Source organism: Ceratotherium simum, chromosome 3 (assembly GCF_057802395.1).
Source record: "Ceratotherium simum simum isolate JZ-2026a chromosome 3, ASM5780239v1, whole genome shotgun sequence".
Taxonomy (NCBI): Eukaryota; Metazoa; Chordata; class Mammalia; order Perissodactyla; family Rhinocerotidae; genus Ceratotherium; species Ceratotherium simum.
Window position 1 is genome coordinate 92,721,753 of NC_141902.1, and position 22,637 is coordinate 92,744,389.

Genomic DNA, 22,637 nt, shown 5'->3' on the forward strand with positions numbered 1-22,637 from the left:
AAATCTAAAATTATTACCAAAGAAAAGGGTATTACGAAAAAAAATATATGCATATATATAAAAGATCGTAAGAACAGAGTTTTTCATGACTTCATTGAGCTATGATCAAGAATTATTGGTCAATATGTGTGATCTGACATGAGTTAACCATAGAATTTTAGTTAAATCTATGTTTAGTCTGTATTTTGTCAAAATAAATTTGATTTTCTAATTTTTCTTAAAAAAAGGTAATACTGGTATATTGTAGATGTTTTGGAAAATACAGAAAAGCACAAAGAAGAAACTAAAAAACCAACTGTAATCCACCACCTAAAGGCAACATTAATGAGAGAGATTCATACTATAATACTGATGTACAGCCTGCTTTCTTCTTTTAATATTTTGTAAACATCTTCCCATATTCTTCTACAAAGTCATTTTTAGCAGCAGAATATACTGTATTTTATCTAGCCAACCCTCAGTGTTAGACAAGGAGGTTGTTTTTGATGTGTTGGGTATCATATATAGCGCTGTCATGAACATCCAGGTAAATACCTCTTTGCATGGGTTTCAGTGACTTCCTAGGGGCGGAATTGTTTTGATACATCTTGCTAGACCTCCCCCAAACACAGCCTGTGCCTCATGAGCCAGGCGTGAGAGCAGCACCCATGCACCCTCGCCAAATGGTGGATTTTACAAAATTGTTGCCAGTTTGAATCCCAGATTTGTAAAAGCCACTATTGCCATGTAGAACGCCTGAGGCTGAGCATCTATCAGGATGCTGGGAACTCCAGTATGGCCCCACTGTGCTAGCGCTCCCTTGGCATAAGAAGCAGCCTGCCTGAGGGGCCGGCCCCGTGGCGTAGCGGTTAAGTGTGCGCGCTCCGCTGCTGGTGGCCCAGGTTCCGATCCCGGGCGCGCACAAGCGCGCGGCTTGTCAGGCCATGCTGTGGCAGCGTGCTACATAAAGTGTTAGCTCAGGGCCAGTCTTCCTCAGCAAAAAGAGGAGGATCGGCATGGATGTTAGCTCAGGGCTGATCTTCCTCACAAAAAACAACAACAACAAAAAAAGAAGCAGCCTGCTTGAAGACACAGCCAGACCCCACAGGAGCTATACCAGCACGAAGAGCCATATATTACGTGTCTGCTGTGGCTAGACTCTTTAGATATATTCTAATTCTCAATGGAACCCTTGCAAGGTGGATGTTGGAGCCCCACCCTACAGATGAAGAAACTGAGTTCTCAGAGAGGCTAGGGAACTGTCTGATCTCACACCCCCGTGCTGCAATCCCTCTGGGCAGAGCCGGGAGGAAGCTTTGACTACAGGTGTGTGCCTCATTGCTGCAGGGAAAGACATCTAAGCTCACAGCAAGGGAGTGAATGGAGGGCAGGGAGGCAGGGGCTGGGGAACTTTGGGGAGGAAGTGGGTGGGGGCACCCAAGCCTCTGGAATCATCCATTCCCACTGGGACCATGAGCCCCTTTACGATGGGGGCGGTGTCTTATTGATAACTCCCTCCCCTGCCCACAGCACAGTGCGGGCGCAGAGCAGGCTCTCCGGAGTGCTTGGGAAAGATGAAGGAAACAGTGAATAATATTCTTTGAGCACCTACTGTGTGCCAGGCACTGTTCTAGGTGCTGGGATGTAACAGCGAGAAAAAGAGGTAAAAATCCCTGTGCTCATGGAACATGTGTTCTGGGGGGGGTGGGGGTGACAAAAAGCAAACACAATAGATAAGTAAAGTATATAGTACGTTAGAGGGTGATAAGTGCCATGGAGAAAAAGAAAGTGGAAAGTGGGAGAGAGAGGGCTGGCAGTGCAATGTGCAAAAAAAAGGCCACTGCTCCCAGAAGCTTAGGAAAATATCCTCCCTGAATATTTTCTCTCCAGCTGACATCAGGTCAGGCCAACAGGCCACCCCAACTCAGTCTCTGAAGAGGCCTGTCCTCCCAGGCTGATGGGGGGCTGCAGCTGGGGCAGGTTGATGGGGATGGCGCAAGGATGAGACCCCTCTCTTCTGGCCTTTTATCTACTTCCTCCTATCGACAATCTCCATTTCATTCGTTCGTCACTCACTCTTTCTTCCTAGCACTGGCTCACATTATCTGCTTGTTTATCTGTCTATGGTCTGTCTCCCTACCCTATAATGTAGCCCCTGAGGGCAAGGACCCCTAGAAAAGAGCCGAGCTCAAGGTGCAAAGTTGACATAAGGAAGCCGTATTGTAGAAAAGAAACCCTATTGTAACTTTGAGTGACCTCTGACAAACTAACCCAGCTGGATATGCACCCTCCAGGAGATCTAACTGCTCTGTAGATTTTACAACCCCTGCTTGTGCCTATAGCTCCCAGCTGCAATGAGATGATAACTTTGTTCTTTTGAGTTCCTTGGGAATGTGATGATTCCCGAACAGAGAGTCTATGTTGATAGCCACCATCAGTGAAAACTGAAAGATCTGGTGTGGCACTCTCAGTCTGTAACATCAGAGGGTCAACATTCCTAACCCCCTGCCCTGTAACCCACCAGCGTATATAACTGATGTAAGATTTCATGCCTCCTTAAGATGGTTCTTTTGGACATGAGTTGGCCATCTTCCCTCTTGCTAGCAAGCTGTAATAAAAAAGTCCTTTCTCTCCTACCACCTTGCCTCTTGACTATTGGCATGTCTTGCAGTGGGCAGAAGGCCCCTCCTTTGGTGGTAACAATTTGGCACCCCAGATGGGACATTAAGTCCTGCTCGTGGCCAGCCCACCTCGGATGGGCAACCTGTTGGGTAAGTCCCTAGCTGCTGCTGAGGCTCTCTTTGTCTTGGGGAACTGCCGTTCCTGCTTTCCCATACCGATGCTGGCTGCCTCCTAATGCTGATTGTGGTAGGAAGAGAAATGGCTACATCCGGTGAGTCAAAGGGCTCAATCTGGAAAAGAGTAAGTTGCCTCAAGGACACTCGTGCACTCCCTTCCCCTCCATCTGGGGTCCTTCCATTTACAGCAGGGCTGTCTGGGGTCCTTCTGTTTATGGTAGGCCTGTCTGGGGTCCTTCCACTTACAGCAGGGCCATCTGGGGTCCAATAGGACTGACTGGGCAAGCACTGGGAGTGGGAACAGTTGTAGGACTTTATACCCTAAATCTGGGAATTAGTTTCCTGGTGTCTGATTTTTCTGTGTCTATGTCTGTGTCTGTGTTGGTAAATAGCTTAAAATTGGCTGTTTGGGGACTGAGTTTCTCGGTGATGGTAACAAACTCTCTTTAGAAATTACCTTGTTTGGGCCGGCCCTGTGGCTTGGTGGTTAAGTGTGCGCGCTGCGATGCTGGTGGCCCGGGTTCGGATCCCGGGTGCGCATCGAGGCACCACTTCTCTGTTCATCCTGGGGCCGAGTCCTTGCATACAGCAACTAGAAGGATGTGCAGCTACAACATACAACTATCCACTGGGGCTTTGGGGGGAAAAAAATAAAATCTTTAAAAAAAAAAGAAATTACCTTGTTTGTTACTGCCACCTTGGGAAAATTCCCCTAAAATGGAGACAATTATAAACAGCTGGCAAGATAACCCAGGATAATTTAAAGTTACAGTGGCCACTTTGGGCTCCTTTTGAGCTTTTGAACCGAGAAACAAAGAAATCTTTAACTGAGTCAAAGGCTCCACCCCTGGGAGCTCTCCTCTGGTTTCCTGGCCTGATCACCCCAGTGACCCCAAGTGAGGTACCCTCTCTTGGTGGTTCTGGTTTCTGCTAATCTGTTTGGGCACCTGGAGTGATTCCAGGTTGGCCCCTGGGTCAGTCATTTGATTGACAATCTGGAACCTTGTTTTGTCTCCTGTCAAGAACCTGTTCAATATTTCAGGCGCCTACTGAGTCAGTTATGGGGACAGGAGATATGTGATTTATTCTGTAAACTGTCCTGCTGGGGTTGTGTGCCCCAGCATGGGAACTGTTCTTTGTGTGACCCTTATTTTCATAACCCTTGGGAAGAGGCTATGAGGGCAAGGCCTGATCACCCCTTTCCCTTCATTGTCTGCTTTGTTCGTCACCTCCTCTGTTGTCACCAAGTCGAGGTTAAATTTAAGCTGGACCTGAGCAGAACCTGGACCTTCTGTAAAATCAAAAACTTAAAATCCTTTTGCCAGGGACTTAACTCTCAACCTTGGCATTAGGAGCCCCAGCCCCCAGCCCACTCCAGGCTTTTGCCTCCTGCCTCCCTGGCTTGCCTTGTGCTGGCTCAGGGACTAAGCCTGGACTGAATGGGACTTGACTAAATCTTATAACTATATTGACACCTCCAGTTAGGCTCTGCACCCTTCTCTGGGCCCACTGTCAGTGGGACACCGGCTTTACCGCCATGGGGAACGCCCTAAGCATCCCCAGAGTCTCACCCCTTGGGTGCATTTTAACTAATTGGAAACACTTTCTATCGGATGGGTTATGCCCCAGAAACTCAATCTGGGAGAAAACTTGAGTGGTTTCTCTGTGCCTTTATGATGTAGTTGGACAGGTAGATCAACTTATAATGTCATTTGAGTTACAACCCAATTTCTGAGAAATCAAGAGCAATTGTCCTAAAGAAATCCTTGTAAGACTGGAAAAGCAGTTCTAGAGGCAGTTCAGGCTCCATCCACTTCCTTTATCTCAGAAAGGATTATCACCTTGCCTCTCTGGGAACTGCTAATCTAACCCATCACCAATTCCCATGACTGAAGAAAAAAAAAGGTAAAAAGGTAAAAAAATTGCCATAAGAGCACCCTCGCCAAAAATCTAGCATCTTGAGTGTTTTGTCCAAAAATATCAGTAAAAAAGTCTTAAAACAAAATTTGGATTTGTAACTAGGGAGCTTTATATTACTGCACCTGATTCATGACAGTAATTTTAAAACGATAGCTGTGGAGACTCTGTGTATATGTGTCTATATGTATGTTACGTATGTGTGATATTTTGCCTCTGGGTGGTATGGTCAAAATTAAGAGCTCTGTTTAATCGGCTTAAAGTAAGCACTTACATAAATTCTAAATGTAATAGAAATTAACCCAAATGTCTTTCAAGTTAACATGATATAAATTAATCTTTGGTAAATGAAAGCAGGTTTAAGTTTGTTGGCTTGACTGAAACAGGCATGTCCTCAGAGCTGTCAGTATTTGCATATGATGCCGACACGCAGCCTGGACTTGCTGGTCAAATAAGCTCCTGTTCTCTGTTACAAATTCATCAGCGAAATAATAGCTTTAAATGGTAGCTAATTTTGTCTAATATCTCATGAAGTTTTCGTGGGTAATCTAAATATAATTGTTGGAAACAAATGAAGATGAAAATAGGTAAGAGTTTTTGGGTACAATAATTATGCTTTACGGTCTGTATACTTGAAAAAATAGCTTACAAATCCTTTTTGGTAACTTAAAACTTTAGAGTTTTGCTAAATTAAGTTAAATGACAAAAATTTGTTGAGTATCTGGGTCATTTTCAAATAAAATACTGAAACATTATTGCTAAACATATCTAAGTTTATCTACTTTGGCTTCTTAGTACAGAAAAACTAAAAGGTGTTTTGGGTCTATTGGTAAACATGTCTTGGGGTTTTATTGAAAGATTGTACTATAAAGTAACATGTTTCCAGAAATTATAAAATGTGTTTATAAATTTTCCAAGCCACAGAATGCTAATGTAAAAGAAAGTTTATAATTGCTTACTTAGTTTTTACTTAAAAATTAAGGTTTCTAAGGGTTAAAAATTCTAATATGTGATTAATGCCTATGTTCAAAAGACTGAGGTCTCTCTATTAAGATTTTTTTGACTGTTTTAACTCTCTGTTTGCCCTTGACTATTTCTGTTGTCACTTTGATTGAATGGATAAATGAGCACTGTTTCCCAGTGAGCATTGTTTCCTACTTGATCAAGTGTTTTAAAACCTTTTGATATTTTTGACAAGCTCCCCTCTCCCCAAAATATTCAAATCCTGAATGAAGTCTTTCTTTTCACCTGGAAGAAGAAGAAAAAAATTTTTTTCCTTTGAGAATTTTCAGAGGGCCCCTGGGACTTCTCAAAGAAATTTGCTCTCTTCCTATAAGGAGGAAGATACTAAACTTATTAGGCTTATTTGTTATGTTAAATTACATGGGAAACATTTGTCAAATAAGTGATGATAAACCTTCTTAGGTGGTATTACGTGGGTGAATGTTATTGATATAGGTGTTTTGAAATTGTATGACATTACTGAAATTCTGATCTGTCCTGGTTATCAGTCTGGTTCTGGTTATTATTTTAAAGTATTGTATGTCACAAAATTAACCAAATTTATTTGTCAATTGCCATTTTGGGGTCTTGTTGTTTACAGACAGTTATTTCTTTGCTCTGATGCTTTTGCAAAATATGTTTCATCTTCAGAAAAATTCATGGAAAGGACTCTGGCACTTACTCTAGCATATAGGTTTCTGACAAAGTTTCAGATCTTAAAACTGAACTGGGTAGGAAATTACAGAACTCTAATGGAGAAGCTGATGGCTTCATGAAACTACTAACAAGATTAAGGTCAAGAATTGATTACACTAGACTGAATGAACTGATGAGGATGATTATAATTTTTATGACTTTTGTTTGAAATATTGCTGATTTTTTTAATGTTTTGTTTTCAGATTTAAGGAAAATTTTTTCTCTTTTCTCTTAAGCTAACTGTGACTTATAACAATGTGGTAAATTATAACTTTGTAAGCAGAATCAAAACATTTATCTTTTTCTCCCTACCTGATCCCTCCAGGATTTGGAAACTCTTAGTGAATGACTATTGTTTTCATGGCAATATAGTTATTTGCATAAGTTCAATAAGAATCTGTTCTCCTTATAACAGGACACAATTGGAAACATTGGTTATATTAAGACAGCTTTGACTGGAATGTCATATTTGAGAAAAACATACAGACTCAGTCCATATGACAAGACAGCTTTTGAGGAATAAAGGTTGACTTTCTGGAATAAAGCCATTTGGAAATATTGGCCTGATACCTTGTTTACAAAAGTTGCAAGCAATCTTACCCAGGTAAGTAAGGAAGGTCACTTATCTGGCAGGTGCCTAGAACTTCAATACTTTGGGGAACCTCAAAAGAAGAGAGGAATTCACCCAAATCTGTGGATATTACAGGCAAGTCTGATGACAAAGTCCTTGGCTTGGCTTTTCTAGCCTCAAGAGGCCTTTACAGTTCAATCTGAGATTCCTTATAAAGAGGTCCAGCAAAGCAGATTTAAAAGAGCCTATATGATCAGTTGCTATTCTTGCTGTATTTATGTAAATAATTGAATCAAATTTTATTGAAACTAGACTTATTTTGCAAACCAGTTAGTCTTAATTTGGCTATCTTTGGTAAAAATGAGGGTGATTTTCGAGAGAAAAATTATGTTTCAATAGAAACTATAATACACATTTGTGGATGTTGAATTCTGGTTCTATTAAGTGTCTTTGAGGTTTTTGTGATATCTGTTAACTGGATTGGATCCTGAATTCTTCTTGTCTCCTGAAATATCTGGCTACAAATCTCCAAACTAATGTTTCCATTTTTTTCCCATAATTTCATTTGGAAGCACTGAGAACTGAACCTGCCCATTTTCCTGAAGCCTTGCAAACTGAAGCTGGCAGACTTGATATAAACTTAAGAGAGATTCACGTCTGTTGCTATGTAAGCCACTCAGAAAGGTACCTGAATACCTGAGGACATCATCAGAGATATTTCAAACTGCAAAAGATGCTTTGACTCTGACATCTAGAAATCTTTTTGACTGGTTGTGCCCTCTCCTCAGAAACTGGTTTATAATTTGCTCCCACCATGAACTTTGTTTCTGTGTCTTATTAAATACCTGGTTACTTGCTTACACAATATACACCTAGCTTTGGGAGCCTCCCTGCATCACTGTCTTACTAAGAGACTGGTTGATAAGTTGGAACAACAGGATATCCCTCAAGATTGAGGGATTGAACAACAAAATGAGGGAATTGATATCGGTTCAACACAAGGTTGACATGAGGGAAGCCATATTGTAGAAAAGAAACCCTATTGTAACTTCAAATGGCCTCTGACTAATTAACCCAGCTGGATGTGCACCCTCCAGGAGATCTAACTGCTCTGTAAATTTTACAACCCCTGCTTGTGCCTATACCTCCCAGCTGTGATAAGATGATAACTTTGTTTTTTTGAGTTCCTTAGGAATGTGATGACCCCCAAACAGAGTCTATGCTGATAGCCTTCATCAATGAAAACTGAAAGATCTGGTGTGGCACTCCCAGTCTGTAACACCAGAAGGTCAACATTCCTAATCCCCTCCCCTATAACCCACCAGCCTATATAACTGCTGTAAGATTTTATGCCCCCTTAAGATGGTTTTTTCGGACATTAGTTGGCTATCTTCCCTCTTGCTAGCAACCTGTAATAAAAAGTCCTTTCTCTCCTACCACCTTGCCTCTTGACTATTGGCATGTCTTGCAGTGGGCAGAAGACACCCCCTTTGGTGGTAACAAAGGTAGTTGCTCATTAATGATTTTTCTAATGAATGAATGGATGAATGAATAAACTTTCAATTTATTCAGCTAATCAAAGCATGTTCTGAGCATCTATTGCATACATAGCTGAATATTAGGCCTAAATAGCTGCACAAAGATGCCTCCTCCCCTCAGTTTGTACTTTACAAGAGGAGGCACAAGTAACTTGCCCCAGTGGTTAAAGCAGAATCAAGCACTTTCCTATTTAGTTGAAGAGAGCCTGGTGGGCACTGGGGTGATCAGCGTGGGCTTCATGGAAGAGGTGAACTGATCTAGGATTTGCAGAGCAGGTAAGAGGTAGACCTTTCCCCTCTGCCCTCTGGCTTTTCTTGTCTCATCCACCCCCCACCAGAGGATTCCAGGCTACTTCCCCACCCGAGCTCAGCACTTCCCCTGACTGCCAGCAGGCTGGAATTCTGGGCTTGTCCTCTGAGATCAGGGTACAAGAAACTGGCTGCTCGGGTCTATAGGGCCAGGCAGGGGTTTACCCGAGGGGCCAGCCACTCCTCCTGAAACATGATGAGTGGGGATGACGAGCAGGGATGGCTGGGACAGGATGGTCTCCTCCCCAGTGGGAGAGGCAGGGCATGGAAGCCACACTGGCAGGCAAGAGGGGGGTTGTGGTTTGGGGGCAAAAGTGATTCAGATTGTCCTGCTTTGAGGCAGGGTCTCACGGCTCCAGGCATGGTGGCCATGTTGAGGGAGCCGTCCAGGGACAATCACTGCTGTCACCCTTCTCTCTGCCCACTCCTCTTGGCAGATCACTATCAGCACCCTTGGCATCTTTGGCCTCCATCCCACAAGCTGCTTGAGATTGTGACAAGGGCACTGGGCCAGGACACAGTTCTTGGGGCTGGTCCCAGTTCCATAAACTTGGTCAGAACACACAACCCCTCTGGGCCTTCTTCCCTCCACCTGTAAATGACTATCTCCTCGTCTGTTCTGCTCACCGCCCTGATCTGCTGTGGTGCTCAGAGGAGAATATGCAGCATGCTGCTTAGCACCTTGATCCAGAGGTTCAAACGGGCCTGAGTTCGAGTCCCAGCCCTGCCACTTCCTAGCTGGGGGACATTGGGTAAGCTGCTTAATCTCTCTGGGCTTCAATTCCCTCACCCATACAATGGGAGACAGTAGGACCCACGTCTCAGGATGACTGTGGACTAGATGATTCTAAGGTGTGTGGTGCTTTTGACACAGAGTGTGGTAGTCGCTGCTCCATGAAGCGGTGTTCTTATTTACAACCGGAAATGAATGGGAAAGTCCTTTGTAGATTGAAAAGGGTCATAAATATAATTGGGGGTTGCTTCTATAATGATGAATAATGGCGTTCTTCTCTGGTGCTCTCTGAAAAGTCTGCAAAGGTGGGGCTCAGGAGAGGGAGCCCCATGCCCTCCCCAGAACCACAGGGCTGGGGGTAGGGGGTGGGGTTGGGGCAGGGAAGCAGTTCTGGCCATACTTCATCCCCTTCGGTCCCCCAAAGCCACGGACAGTGCCGCCTCCCCATGCTCATGGGAAGGTGTCCAGTGTGGCTGGCCTGTGGGGCGAGGCCTCTCTGCAAAACCCTCTCCTCTATGACAACTTGTGGGATCAAAAATAAGGTCACCAGGGGCCGGCCTGGTGGCATAGTGGTTAAGTTCACGCTCTCCGCTTCGGTGGCCTGGGGTTCTCAGGTTCGAATCCCAGGGGCAGACTGACTCACCGCTCATCAAGCCATGCTGTAGTGCCATCCCATGTACAGAAAAATAGAGGAGGATGGATGTTAGCTCAGGGCCAATCTTCCTCACCAAAAAAAATAAAATAAAATAAGGTCACCAATAGTGGGAAACTGAACATCTCATGCTCCCTGGTGGGCTGATCTGAGAAGGACATAGCATACCATCCGTACTATTCCTGCCTAAAACACAAATCCTGAATGTAGTCATGCAGAAGCAGCTGAGAAACCTAAATTGAGGGGCATTCTGCAAAACAACTGGCTTGGATTCTTAAAAAAAAGTAGGTGTCCTTGATGACAAAAAAAAGAGGAGAACTAGGTTAGGGAGACGTGATAAATACATGCGATGCTTTGATTGATCTTTGATTAGCTCCTGGATCAAAACAAAAAGCTATAAAAAACACTATCGGGGGGCCGGCCCGGTGGCACAAGCGGTTAAGTGTGCGTGCTCCGCTGCGGTGGCCCGGGGTTCGCTGGTTCAGATCCCGGGCGCGCACCAACACACTGCTTGTCAGGCCATGCTGTGGCAGTGTCCCGCATAAAGTGGAGGAAGATGGGCAAGGACGTTAGCCCAGGGCCAGTCTTCCTCAGCAAAAAGAGGAGGATTGGCAGATGTTAGCTCAGGGCTGATCTTCCTCACAAAATAAAAACAAAAAAACACTATTGGAACAACTGGGGAGACCTAAATAAGAACTCCAAATTACAGAACGGGATTTGTCAGTGTGTAAGTTTTTGAGTGTGATCATTGCCTTGCGGTTGTGTAGGAGAGCGTTCTTGCTGTTAGCAGATGCCTGATGAAGCATTCAGAGGTGAAATGTCATGATGTCTACAACCCTCAAATGGTTCTGAAAAAATGTGCGTGTGTGTGTGTGTGTGTGTACACAGAGAGGTGAAGCAATAGTGGTGAACGGTACGTGCATGTTCACTGTGCTATTCTTGCAACTTGTATTCTTGTAGGTTTGAAAATTTGTAAATAAAATGTTTGAAGAAAGCCTTTTGTGGTGCTGTCAGCGGGAGTCTCTGATGTCTGCTAGGAAAAGTCTGCTTCCCCAAGGTCTGGGGCAGCAGCCAGAGGGTCAGAGGCCCAAGTGGAGTCCCACACACAGCCTCTGCCCAATTCCAGTTCAAACCCCACATAACCTGTGAGGCTCTTGGCATCTCCTTTAGCACAGGGGCCGGCGTGCACCAGGGGCTGAGCACTTACTCAGCACCCACCTACAAGGCACTAAGACATCAAGATGTGGCCCCTGCTTTCAGTGTGCACGGTTCACGGGGATCAGCTTACGCCACTGCAGAGTATGTTGTGGGTTCAGGGGGTCCAAAGACTCACAAACAAACCACAGGGGCCCCAGGGAAGCAGAAGAGATTGGTAACAGTGGACGCCTCCGTGACCTGGGTGGTCCTAGGACCAAGCACAGAGCTAAGCCTTCTCCAGGCATCACTGTATCTCCTCCTCACAGTGGCTGACCATGCAGGAGGGAATTTTTTTTTTTCAAGGTGGAAACTCTAGCTCAGAGATGTCAAATCACTTGCCTAAAGTCACACAGCTAGAGGATGGCAGATCTGGAAAAGGAGGTGACATGATCTCGGCAGTGAAGAAGTTTCACAAGCTGACTTAGTAGAGCAGGGCATGCCAGGAAGAAGGGCAGCTTGAGTGAAGACGTAGAGGGAACAAGGTGTGGGGCAGGGTGTCTCAGCCTTGGCACTAGTGACATTTGGGGCTGGATAAATCTCTGCTGTGGGACTGTACTGTGCATTGCAGGACGCTTAGCAGCATCCCCTGCCTCTACCCACTGGATGCCAGGAGCCAGTAGCACCCTCTACTCCTTGTTGAAACAACCAGAAATGTCTCTAGACATTTGTCTGGGGAGCAAAATCGCCCCAGTTGCAAACCTCTGGGATAGAGCATCTATTCTGCCCTAAGCTGAACGTCAGCTCCTGGCATAGGCCTGCTCCTGGCTGGAGGGCTGTGCCTCTGCTCCCGAGGGTGGGCGGGTAGACAGGGCCTGAGGTGAGCTCTGCACTACCTCTGCAGGGTCCTCCTGCAGAGCAGGGAATGGGGCACTGGACCTGGCTTCTCCACCCACGCTGTCCTCGTCTCTGCTTCCTCCTTGACTGCTCTCCTTAGAGAATCCAGTGAGTGGCAGCCCCACCGAGTCAGGTGAGGTGGCTGGAGGCAGGCCTGGCCTGTTCATCACCCACAGTCCCCGGGAAGGTCACTCCTCCTGGTGCCTCATTGTCTCCACTTGTAACTCGAGACAAACACATCTTCCTTGAGGAGTGTCAATGGACCCCCGCTGCAGCCTCAGTGTTCCTGGCCAGGCCTGGAATTCCAGACTGTGAGCAACCAAGGGAGGGATCCTGCCCAGGGGCTGACCCCTCCACCCATACACGGGGCAGCTGGAGTTCTCGCTGCAGCCCACATGGAGCTGCTGCTCTCCCGACTCTATTTTAAAAAGTTCCTGTGCCCTCAGACACTCAGGTTTCTAGGAATTCGCCATTGTGAATAAAGTGCAGCCAGTATGCAGTGGTATGGCCAAACCAGAGTGCCCCTCCACTCCAGCTGACCCAGACACCCTGGCTTCCCCCAAACCAGCCACTGAAGGGTTTCACCCTCCTAGTAGGGACCCTCCAGCAACCTCCTCCCCACCTCCCCCCACCCCGCTGCTATACTGGCTGTTAGAGATTTTGACCATCTCCTCTTCATTCACTCCATCGTTAAAAAACATTTATTGTAAACCTACTATGAGCCAGGTCCCATGGGAGGTGCTGCTCTCAATGTGTTCCCAAGCCTGTAGGGGAGAGACATCCCAATACCGATTAACACAGCATGACAGGTGTAAAGATAGAGGCCTGTACAGAGTCTCTTGTGGGCTCCATAGAGGTAGGAAAGGTCTACCTGAGGAGGCGTCTCAGAGGAGGTATGCAAACTGGGTCTTGAAGGGTAAGTGGAAGTTTGTAATGAAGGGCAAGAGGGAAGGGAATTCCAGGAAGAGGGACCAGCATGTGCAAAGGCCCAGAGGTCATTCATAAGATGTGGAGAGAAGATATTAAACTGGTATTTATACTCATTTTTAGTCTCATATTTTTATATTTTCTATTTTATAGACATTTAATGATGCACACGACATATCAGCATAGTGATATACGTGTCTGGTTTATTTTTTAATGTATATATTTTGGGGTGCACACCTCCACACTTTTTACTGATGCATGATCAAAAAATGTTGCCAAGGCTGGTTTGGGAAATATTGTGTTTGAAGGGCTTGTGGATGTCCAGGAAGTAATGTCTAGGCTCGGAGCCAGACATGGGTGTGGGTTGGGGAGATAGCCTTGGGTGTTGGGGGTGAGGAAGGGGGTGGGGCTGACATTGTGAGAATACAGAAGAACAGGGAGGGGTGGGGGAGAAGCAAGTGATTCTCGGCCTGGCTGCACTTTGAATCATCTGGGGAGCTTTCAAAAAGTACTCACTCTCAGCTCATTTGATTTAATTGACCTGGAGTGAAACCCAGGTGTCATTGTCTTTTAAACTCCCCACGTGATTCCAATTGTAACCAGAATTGAGAACCACTGCCCTGGATCAGCAGTAACTTTCATGCATGCGTACATTCTAAAAGAATTTTGAAAAACTACATACTCTCACATTTTTAAGTTGACATCTAAATTTTTTATCATAATTTTAATAGCTGCAAAAGATATTATTTCCTGCATGTTGTATATATTTTCTCCAGAACCTCAGAGTTGCAGATTTGGTATATTTAATTTATGGAAAATGTTTGCCATATAAGCTAATTGGCAAAGCCAGAATTCATTGTCAAACCAGTCAGCCCGATTAGACTTACTATCTGTCAAAAGAAAATCTGGATTCATTTTTTGATTAAAATAAATGTGTTAATACACGGCCTCGTGACAACCATCTCACTTCTGTATTATAATTCTAAGCTAAATCGATAGACAGTGGGCAAAACCTTGTCACCTAGAATTCATCCCTCAGATGGAATAAGATGCTGCCCCCTTCCATATTTACAGCCAATGCTGTCTGTGCTTTGTTAAGGGGCCTCTCCCTCAGGAGGGTGCATTCTCTAATGGCTCCTTTGTTTGGGTCCCCAGTGGTTTGCACACATCTGGATGATGCACCATGGTCAGACTGGAATTAAGTGAAAGGTAAGACTTACTTGGAACAGTAGGTAAGGTGGGAAAGGAAAACTGGCTTGATGTTTGGTGGCAGAGGCAAATAGATTCATTTAGAAAAGAGGACATAGAGAAGTTAAGGATCTGGAAATTGATATCTTTAAAATTGTTCATGATGGATCCACATATATATGGTAACTTGATTTACAACAGAGAAGCTTATGCAATTCTGGGGTGGAAACAATGTTTTTTATTACTTATATTCCTAAGGGAAAAAATGGGCTCTGACCCCTTCCTTCCTCACACCATACACATTAATTCAAGATGGATCATAGACCTAAATGTGAAAACTAAAGCTCCTGGAAGAAAACATAGGAAAGGACCTTCATGACCAGGCAAAGATCTTTTAAGCAGGACATCAAAGGCACTTACTATAAATTTTGTTAATTGGTAAATTGGACTTCATTAAAATAAAAACCTCTCTCTTTATCAAAAGATGCCATTAAGGGAGTAAGAAGGCAAGAGAAGATTTTCACAATAGATATACCTGATATATCTGAATATATAAAGATCTCTTATAAATCAATAAGAAAAGGACAACCAAACCAACACAAATTTGGGCAAAAGACTTGAAAAAGAGGCTATCTAAAGGGCCAGTAAGCTTATGAAAAGGCACAACACCATTAGTCACCAGGAAAATGCAAAACAAAACCTCAATGAGATTCTATGATACTCTCATCAAAACGGCTAAAATTAAAAAGACCAGCAATACAAAGAGTTGTCAAGGATGTGGAGAAGCTGGAGCTCTCATGCCCATGGGAGAATAAGTTGGTAGAAACCAAACATACCCCTACCCTACATCCCAGAAATTCCACTAGGCACCTATGCAAGGCGAGGCAGTAGCTGCAGTTCAATCCGTGTGCAGGCAATAGGGTTATGTTGTTGTAGAGAATTTAGGACAGTAATGAAAACGACTAAAAGTTCATCTGCTTTTTACTATCACCATGCACCAGGACCAGCAATTCTAAACAATGTCAGTGATAAAATGTCCTTCCTCCTAGAACATCTTTTGTTGGTCTAAGTTCTAAACAATTGTTGCAATTACCACAGAGTTTTAAGAATACATATGTAAGCTTCGAATTAGCATATTTATAGTACTAATCCTTGAATAAGCATTGCATCCTACATGGAAGTTAATTTGGACAAGATCTAGTTATACGCTCGACCCCCAACACACACAGACTCTGTGCATTTGTTTATTTATTTTGTGTTTTTTATTGTGAGTGAATGAATGAACTTAAAGTTGCTGACACAAGCCTGGCAAGGTTACGTTTACTTCTCTGTCTCTCCTGGTTGATTTCTGGCCTTGGGGATCAGGACCTGGTGGAGGCGCAGTGAGCAGTGAGGCTGGTCTGTGCCTGGTCTCCACAACTTTCTTCCACAACTCCCTTTATGGGAACCTAAGGTGGGTTGGGCTCTGGAACCGCAGAGCATTCAGGATGCAATCCAACGGCTTTGGGATGGACCATTGGTGATAATAGAATAATGAAGGAGAGAAATAAAGGCCTATGTAGCCACGCTGACCCCAAAGTCCTTCACATCCCCCAACATTAGACCAGGGTCTAGGCCCAGATTCCCTCTGTCCCTCCTAGGTCTGGTGGGAGGTCTGCCCAGGCAGCTCTTCCGGATTCTGCCCCATCCTGGCAGGACACGGCGCCCCCGCATCTGATGGACACCCCCTCTGACCTCATTCCAGCTTTTCCGAATCTACCTGGGGGTTGGGGGAGTGGGGGTGCTCCTTTCTGATGCCTCCAGCAGCTCCCCGTCCAATCCATCCCTCTTCCTCTCCTTTTTTGAATATAATTATTAACATTTTATTTTTTATCACACAACAACACATTTATTTGTTCTCCTTTCTTTAAACAGTTTCAGTGCATCTCTCTCCTCCCTTGCTCCAAACCTCTCATCCAGAGCCCCAGGTCCCATGTCTGGAGTCTTTGAGGCTGACTCACCCTCAATACGACCTCTCCAAGGGCTATGTTCACATGGCACACCTTTTGAAATCAGGAGAAATTTGGAGAGGGCAGTGGCTTTATCCGTATGGGCTAATAACCTCAGAATTGGTCTTTTATCAAATTATGATCCAAACATGGCAAGTGTATCAGAGCGCCCAGGAGGGGACCTTGGCAGAGGTGAGAGTAGTGAAAAGGATTCCAAGAAAAGGATTCTTGCTCCCTCACAACTTTGCTTAAAGTGGCTCTAAGAGCTTAACAATGACATTGAGACAAACCTAATCACAGCTTTCTAGAAGATGAAGAGCTGTTCTCCTACAGAGCAAGGAGGCCAGTTTTTCTTCATTTTTTAAATCCTTGAGGGTCAAACAAAGGACCCTGGATTAAATGCAGCAGGAAAGATCTGGGCTCAAAATAAAGAATTGCCAGTTCGATAGTGAGAACTACAAAACCTGGGCATGCCTGGGCAGAAGCAGTTGGGCAAGATCCTCCTGGGAAGGCCTGAGTACAAAGACAGACCCTGATTCAGCTGCATTTATGGGCTGAGCCCAAGCCAAGCCCTGCAGTCAGGGCTGCCACCGTTGTAGGGTTGGGGAGGCTAGGCTGCCAGGGAGGCAGTGGCACAAGATGACCAGGGAACCTGCCCCAGCCAAGGGGGACTTCTGGGCAGGGCTGGCTCTGTGGAGCAGGAGGGCGGATCAGGAACCTGAAGCAGCAGCAGACCTGCCATGAGGATTGAGCTCTTGTCCGTTTTCTTTCCTGACCAACTCTTTCTTATGTGTCAGGATTCAACATATGTATCACCTCCTCCAGGAAGCCCTCCCTCAGGGCTCTGAACACACAGCAGTGAACTCTGGGACTCAGCTGCCTCCCCCACCAGACTGCAGGTCCCTTGAGGGAGGATAGTGGGTGAATTATAGTTGTGTCCCTCTTGCTGGAGATGCTTATGAGATGTGGAGGGAATGAGAGAAGGAAGGAGGAAAGAACAGAGGGAAAGACAAAGGAAGGGGGGTGGAAGAGGGAGGAGGGAGAGAGGAAGGGAGGAGAGATGGAGGAAGGAAGAGAGGGAGGGAGGGAAGAAGGAAGGGAGGAGGAGGAGAGGGAGGGACTTCTGTGCTCAGAGCTTACACAGATGCCCAAGGCTCACCCCTGCTCCACGGACAGAGGTTTATCAACAGCAACACTACCTAAGGCTGCTACACATCTTCCGCCCCATGCAGGCCCAGGCCAGGGAAAGGTGCCAGCCCAGGCTGGTGGTTGCTGAGCATCAGAGCTTGGGACTGTGGGGGGTTGCGATGGACACAGGGGGGCAAGTGAGGGCAGACAGCTCTGGGGGCCAAGGGAGAGCTCGGCAACAGATGGCACTGCACAAATTCCTATTGGATCTAGTTCTTGTTCATTTCTACTTGACTCACATAATTTCAGAGCTGTGGTCTTAGACGAAAATGTGCTTTCATTTAATTTCGTGTTTTTCCCAAAAGGACAATAGCATTATTGCTCTTCCTGAATATAGAGGAAAGAAAGCTCATTAGAACAAAAACCAAAAAAGGAAAGAATACAAAAATGACCTGAAATCCCAGAGATAACTATTGTCAACATTTTGTTGCATATAATTGTAGAATTTATATATATTTATATATTTGCAAATTAACATATTTAAATATATAAAAGATTTTTCAAAGCAAACAAAAATGGAATCACACTGTACATAGTGTTTTGTAACCTGCTTTTTCCCATTCAGTAATGCCTTATGAACACTTTTCCATATCAGTAAGTAAAATTTCACATCATTATAGTGACTGCAAATATTTTAGTGAATGAAGGTACCATAATTTATTTATTTAACCTCTTTGAACACTTAGGACTTTCCCCCTATTTTTTACTGTTAGAAACAACTTTTGGAAAAGCTTAGCCCTCACAAATTTGTTTTTAAAAAAACAAATACACACACACAGTACACTATAAAAGACAGCTGATTTTGAACCACAAGTTTTAGAAATCACTTCCTTATAAATTAGTGGCAGTATCATTTCTTAAGTCAAATATTGTGGAGAAACAAAGAATCAGGCAATATCTGAGATTGAGATGATTGATAGTGAGATGTGGAAAGGAAGAGGAACACTTTCACATCCTGAAAGGAACACTGGGGATATTTTTTTTGCAAAAATAGACCTCTCCAAATATAGTTGTTTTGAACAATCTATTGCACATAATCATTCCATTTACTAATCTCTTTTTTTTATTGTACCCCTGGTACAGTTGTTAGTCTGTCAACAAACTCTAGGGATCCCTCCCTGTTCCAGGCACTGTACTAGGCTCTGGGGATGGAGCAGTGAACAAGACCCACCCACACCTTCCCCTCCTGACAGGCTTAGTGGAGAGGCAAAGGGGCTGCTCAAGCCTTCAGTAAACAAGACGGCATGCTGGGTCTCTGAGAACCAGGCTTCTCCCCTCCTTCTGTGCCCTGAGCAGCAACTGTGATTAAGTTCCTGGGCACTGACTTCCTGCTGCCCCCTCCCTGGGAATGGGAGGATGTTCTCCCAAACAGACCAGGATGCTGGAATTCTCTGCCTCTTCCTTGCGTCTGCTCCACAATAACCTCCCTGTACTCCAGTGCACAGTGCACACCTGCCACCTGGACCATTCGGGCACGTGGTGTGTTTACTACCATTCTCAAGATCAGGCAAGTTTCAGATTTGTTTCTAAGAAGCTAGAAGAGAGCTTAAAGGTCACCTTGTCCAACTGACCTGGCCCGCTGGAGCTCGAATCTTCTCTCTGGTCTCCCCCCAGCTTCAGAGGACACCTTAGGTGGCAAGAAGCACACTCTTTCAAGGTGGTCCAGTTATTCACTGGACACTTTTGAATGTTTGTTGATCCATTCAATCAAATGGTATGTATTGAATGCTATGTACTGAGTACTTAGTATGTGCTAAGAAATAAATCAGTGAATAAAACAGACAAAAATCTCTGCTCTCATGAGTCTTACCTTCTAATGACACAGAATGGAGAGGACAAACATTAAACAAAATAGGTAAAGAATAGAATGCTAGAAAGTAATAAATGGCATAGCAAAAGGAGTAAATAAGAGTGGGGAGTGTGCTAAAATGGATGAGGGATGGCAAGTATTGGATTGCAATTTTAAATAATATTAAAACATTAATAAGTGTTAACTAATAATAACGAATAAGTGTTAGCTAATAAGTGAATTTAGCAAAGTCACAGGATACAAGGTCAATATACAAAAGTCACTTATTTCTATATATTAGCAATAAACCATTGTAAATTAAAAATTTTTTAAAAAGCATTATTTACAATAGCACAGAAAACATGAAATACTTAGGTATAAATCTAACAAAATTTGTACAAGATCTGTATGTTAAAAACCGCAAAGCACTGGTGAAAGAAATCAAAGAAAACCTAAAAAATGGGAAGGTATACCATGTTCATGGATTGGAAGACTCAAAGTCTCCGCACACTGATTCAATACAATTCTAGTAAAAATTCCATTAGAATTTCTTGTGGAAATTGACAAGCTGATTTTAAAGTTTATTTAGAAAGGCAATGGAATTAAAATAGCAAAACAATTTCAAACAAGAATGACAAAGTTGGAGAACTCACACTAACGAATATTATGACTTACTCTAAAGCTATAATAATCAAGACAGTGTAGTACTGGTGAAAAGATAGTATATTTTCAACAGAACAAAATAGAGTCCAAAAATAGACCCAAACATATATGGTCAATTGAATTTTGACAAAGCTGCAAAGGCATTTCAATGAGGACAGAATAAACTTTTCAACAACTGGTACTAGAACAATTGGATATCCATATAAAAATATTTTAAAATATTTTTTAAAAACCTCAATCCATACCTCATACTACTTATAACATTTAACTCAAAATGGATCATAGACTTAAATGTAAAACCTAAGACTATAAAACTTCTCAAAGAAAACAGGAGAAAATCTTTGTGACCTTGGGTTAGGCAAAGATTTCCTAGAATGACACCAAAAGGATGACCCATAAAATTTTTTTTGATAAATGGTACTTCATCAAAATTAAGAACTTCTGATTTTTGAAAGATGCTGTTAAGAGAATATGAAAAGATAAATAGACTAGAAGAAAATATTTGCAAGTTACATATCTGATAAGGGACTGGTATCTAGAATATAGAAAGAACTCTCAAAATTCAACAATACAATTCATCAAAAAATTAAAAATAGAATTATCATATGAGCCAGTAATTCCACTTCTGGGTAAATACCCAAAAGAATTGATAGCAGAGTCTTGAAGAGATATTTGTACACAAATATTTGTATTTATTCATAACAACATCATCCACAATAGCCAAAAGGTGGAAGCAACCCAAGTGTCCATTGATGGATGAATGGATAAACAAAATGTGGTCTATATATACAATAGAATATTATTCAGCCTTAAAAAGGAAGGAAATTCTGACATATGCCTCTACATGGATGAACCTTGAGGACATTTTGCTAACTGAAATAAACCAGTCACAAAAAGACAAATACTGTATTATTCCACTTATATGAGGTAGCTAGAGTAGTTAAATTCATAGAGACAGAAAGTAGAATGATGGTTGCCAGGAGCTGGGGGAGGGAGGGAATGGAGAGTTGTTGTTTAATGGGTACAGAGTTTCAGTTTTGCAAGATGAAAAAGTTCTGGAGATTGCACAACAATGTGAAAATGTACTTAATACTACTGAATTATACACTTAAAAACAGTTAAGATGGTAAAAAAAAGAACATTATTTATTAAAGCAAAATATAGCAACAGATAAATCTATAAAATGTGCATATCCAGCCCCTAGAGACTGAGCAGCCTTAGTAAAGTCCTGGTTTATACAAAAGCTACAAACCAGCTGCCCTTGGAGCAAAACTAGCCTACTGATATACCCTGTTTGTCTTGCACAAGTGTCAACATTTAAAAACAGGAGATTTCTCATTAAATTTTTTTAGATTTCCAGCTTCTCTTGACATACTGGAAGAAGTAGCCCTGTTGATTCCTTATTCTGTGTGGCAATAAATTTACCTAAGTGCCCACTCAGCCTGCTTCACCTAACACATTATCTGCCTGGTTCACTCACTGTAGGCATCTGAATTTGCCATCCTTGTTTTGATCTTGATTCCCAGTGGGCCTGTGACCTGCAGCAGATATTTGTCATTCTTTTTGGCTGCCCAGTATCTGAATCTCCTTCCAGTGTTTGAGTAAAGCCCTTTCTGATGAGACATTAGAGAAGTGGAAAATTCCACACATATTTCCAGCTTCCCTTGAAGTTTGGGAGCTGACCTAGTACCACTGATCAGGAGCATCAATCTCAGAATTGGAATTGGAAGCAAAATAGCAGGGATCAGACACACTTATCCTGGTGACATGGGGTAGTAGCAGTAGTGACTATATGCAGTGTCTAGGGTTGTCACAGCCACAGTTCTTGCGATATGTCCATTGGTGGTGGTCCAGTGGCAGTGTCTAGGGCTTGTTCTTGTCTTCCCTGGATCAGTCCCATAATGTGATTTTGGTCATTGTTCCTGCGAAGTCTCCAGGCCTGATTCTCTAACCCCATATGAATTTGGGGAAGGATTTCTTCCTTCTTTCCTTCCAATTCTGATATCTACCCCAAATCATATAAATAAATTCCTTTTCTGCTTAACTCAATTAGAGTCAAGAGCACTGGTTGATACAGTAGTAGCTGGATCCTATTGAAAGAGAAGCCCCTGAGAGAAGACCTCATGGCCTTGCTCTGTTAAATGACCTTCCTCCCCACAGCCTGGTTGTTGAGCTTTTCTTGATCCCCTTGCATACAAATCTGTAGAATAACTACTGTTTTCTCCAGTTCCTTGACATAATTTGAATGGATCTCATTTTCCTGAAAGAAAAAACATCCTATGGGAACAGAACCCTCCTAACAAAACAATTCAAAGGAAGAAAAGGCCAAAATGTCCACTGTCATGTTACTTTTTCTTTTTTATAATTTTTTTTTTTTTTTGCAGGTAAGCATTCACCCTGAGCTAACATCTTCCTCTTTCTTTTTCAAAGTCTCAGTGCATGGTTATATATCCTAGTTGTAAGTCCTTCTAGTTCTTCTATGTGAGCCACTGCCACAGCATGGCAACTGATAGACGGGTGGTGTGGTTCTGCCACCAAAAAGTGAAGCCGGGCCGCCAAAGTGATGAGAGCACTGAACTTTAACCACTAGACTATCAGGGCTGGCTAACATGTTACTTTGGTTTTTTTGGTGAGGAAGAGTGGCCCTGAGCTAACATCTGTTGCCAAT